The sequence below is a fragment of the Canis lupus genome, chromosome 29 (genome assembly GCF_011100685.1).
Source record: "Canis lupus familiaris isolate Mischka breed German Shepherd chromosome 29, alternate assembly UU_Cfam_GSD_1.0, whole genome shotgun sequence".
Lineage (NCBI taxonomy): Eukaryota > Metazoa > Chordata > Mammalia > Carnivora > Canidae > Canis > Canis lupus.
Window position 1 is genome coordinate 37,475,955 of NC_049250.1, and position 3,550 is coordinate 37,479,504.

The 3,550-nt window shown below is 41.3% G+C and overlaps 1 long non-coding RNA gene across 1 annotated transcript; it reads right to left on the reverse strand.

Annotated features, from left to right (window-relative positions):
• Nucleotides 1–1,287: 1,287 nt before the first annotated feature.
• Nucleotides 1,288–2,916, reverse strand: LOC102157169. Its single transcript, XR_005380916.1, has 3 exons — nt 2,791–2,916; nt 2,568–2,691; nt 1,288–1,499 (listed from the first exon to the last, which is right to left on the reverse strand). It is a non-coding gene; the product is annotated as an uncharacterized LOC102157169 (long non-coding RNA).
• Between the last annotated feature and the right edge of the window lie 634 nt (nt 2,917–3,550).

The following is a 3,550-nucleotide window of genomic DNA, read 5'->3' on the forward strand; positions in this document are numbered from 1 at the left end:
GCAGAGCGTGATCACTGTATACCAAAACATTATAAAGACATAAAAACAGACTCTCACAACTTCAAATCTCTAGCCAATCCTTATTTTAATGCAGCAATTCACTGTGTATTCTATAATGTGAAACATTAAACTTGGCATTTCCTTGGAGCTATAAAAATTTAAAACTCACCTATAAACAGTTATTTATGGAAAGCCGGTGACATCTGAAATTCTCTTTCAGTGAGAGTTTTGGGAGGCCTCAAACCTCTGCTGTTTCTTCTCTCTGTCACTCTTCCTATGACATGCCTTCCTGAATCTGCTCTCAAATCTTCACGCTTCCACTTTCTGCTTCCCCTTCACCGCCACGTGTCGAGGTTCTGACAGTGTCCCCCCACCCCAGTGGCAGGCTCACCGGGCCAGCTGTGTGCAAATACAGCATCGTGCCCGACTCATGTCACGTCTGTGCCCCAGGGCCTAGCACAGTGCCTAGAACACAGAAGGAATTCACCGAACACATGGGAATAAATAAATATACCACTCAAATCAGAGAAAGTACCTCATCCTCTACTTGAGGATTGCTCTAAACCAGCCCCAAATCAAGAACTTTTTTTTTTTTTTTTTGGTAAGAACTTTTTGTTGTACTCCAGAATAGTGGTTTCCAATGCTAATTTTAAAATGAAATTGGACTATGCTTCATGAGACGTTACTGTGATTCACGTGTTTGCAGACAAATTCAAAGACAGGATAAGATGGAGAAGGATTGAGCAAGTAGAAAAAAATGATAATCATCTTTTAGTTTTATGCCAGCTATGTTGATGAGTCTATTTTGTTTCATGATATTACACAGCAAAGATGCTTTTCACAAATAAAGAGAAATAGAATGATTCTAGGCAGTAAATGAAAATGGGTATTATTTCCTTTAGGCACTCATGGGCTGTCGATTTTTTCTTTTTTTCCTGAAGGGATTCTGATGGTCTAGGGAAGTCAAACTCAAAAGTCTTATCCATGTAGAATTTAAAACACTCCTGAAACTCCACTCATCCATTGTGAAACCTCCCTTTAACTCAAGTCCTACCATCTGCTTTTCTCTATTGCAGCACCCCATGGGCCACAGAGGTGTTCTGGGTAAATGCTCTAACTGAAGAGATCCACAGATCCACAGAGTGTGGTCTGCTCTGGAGGAGCTTGGTCTTGGGATGTTGACATTGACATCTCAGTGCAGGTGTTTCGGAAAGAAAAAACGAGCTGAGTACTCCTTAGATTTACACGCACTAATTAAGTAAAACCAGAAATACATTTAAATGGAAGTTTTCATTAAACAGTATCTTATTTTTTCCATCTCCACGAGTGAATACAGTACCCAGGATGCAGAAGGTATCTTAGGACTTGCTAAGCGGCCTCCAATAGACCTCACTTCTTTGGCGTCAGTAGGACAGAACTCTCTTTCATAGACTGGTGAGTGATAGAACCAGCATCTGATCCAGGTCTTCAGACTCCACGTGTAGATGCAGAAAAGGTATCTGTTGAATGAATGAAGAGTTGACCAGCTGCAAGTTTCCCAGCTTAATTCTAGGCCTTTCTTACTTCTTCCTTTGGATAAGGATCTCTGCTAGGATCATATGGCTTCCGTTGGGGTTTAGGGGCCTGTTGGCAAAGGCACCAACTGTCTTGCTTATTTGAGGTCTGCCTCTCATAATGTAATAGAATGGACCCTCTCCCTCCTGGTAGGGGAGTAATTGGGAAACTCTTTAATGTCCCTTAGACATGATAAATTTCGGGTATCGCTGGAGAGTAGCCTATGCTTCCAAAGTTCAGGGCTTAAACACTGAGAGAAAGAAAAGCTGCTCTTCCTTGGTCTTTCTGGGAACACTCAGCTCTAGCACCACTTCCATTTTTTCCACAGAGGGCTATCAATTACTCATGTACCTGCCTCACTCTGGGGTGCTTTAGTAATAAGAAGAAAAGAAAGAAAAATATTTTGAGTGTCTAATAGCATCAGGCCTCTGCACGCTGGAATTTTACATACATTATCTCATTAATCCTTAGATCTCAATGAGGGCGATATTTGTAAGTCCCTGCTTACTGATAAAGAACCTGAATGTTCCATTAAGTAACTAGTACAAGCTGCTAAGCAGCACAGCTGGGATTCAAATCCAGCACTGCCTGACCACAAAGCCTCTATTCTTTTCATTCTGCCTTTGCATTTGACCTGTCCTGAAGTTAATTTTGTCATTATTCTAATTGCTCCCAAACTCTCCCCATTCAGAGACCTCAGGTTGCTGCCATCGGTCATGCTTTGTTTGGAGTGAGTCCGGAGTATTTCACTTTATTTTACAAGATAGACCAAATAACATTTGTTCAACTAAATGAACTTTGAAAGACACATTGAAACAGGAAGAATGAGGATGAATTAGGATGAATTAGAAAACATTTAATATTGTTGGCATTTCACAGCCATTGCACAGCAAAGAGAAGAAGGAGAAAAATGCCAGAAAAAAAAAATGTTATGATTAAATTTCTCTGATTGGCGAACACTCCATTTTTAATGTTTATGCTGAAACATAAACAAAATGGGGTAGCATTATTACCTGTATAGCAACCATAGTGAGTGGAAGACGGGTGCTCCATTTTACTGCAATCCTGAGGCCACACACCCAGAACATGTGACAAACTGTGCCGTGCAAGTAGCTGGTTGTCTGCAAGAGCTGCTCGCTGAAAAATCGCATCAATCAAAACAAGCTCCCAGAGCTCAAAGTGCTGGAGATATCACAATCATTAAACAGTAATGCAAATAAAAAAGCAATATCTCACCTCATTAGTACTAAATATGTTGTTTATTCTTTCCCCAAGTAAAATGTTTAGAAGCCTGCATAATGAGGGTCTCGTTGACAGAGGTGTGGAATTATGAAGCTGCTAAATCCAGCACGAAGACAGAGTGATAAAATAGATTGGATTTCGCAATAGCAGTGCTCAGAGCAAACTTGGGTGCTGGATTCCACATTAGCACATTGTTTTGACATTCATGCACTCAGAGATTCTATTTCACTGTGATGGGGGGATGTGACATGTGGGTGGAGAACAGAGTTTGTGGGCTGAAGTCTAAAGCTATAAGCTACAGGCAGAGAAGGAAACTGGATCGATTCTTGAAGTGATGCCTCATTTTCTAATAAGGGTCTTTGCATGAGGAGCACCATGCAAATGGCCTAGAGACATGGTTAAAGCTGATGGTCAGTGAAGGGGCCAAGTTAAACTTGGGAGTGTTTACTTTCTGGAAGAGTCTCTGTGCAAATGTGTCATAATGATCAAAGTCTATCCTTTGAACTTTATCCTCCAGCACACACCAGCATCTAGAAGGCGGTTTAATGTTTGTTCTGAACTGAGCAATTGGCTGTTAGTGTGTGATTCCTGAGATGCCAATGTACCCGAGCTAGGGGATTTATTTTGCATGGGTTCGTGGTCCTCTGTGCCTTACTTAGACTGTCCACTTGGCCATTTCTTTCACAGAGTTAGCTACCCTCGTTCATAACACTCATCGCACCTTGGAGATGCCAATTCAACCACTGGAGTGTGA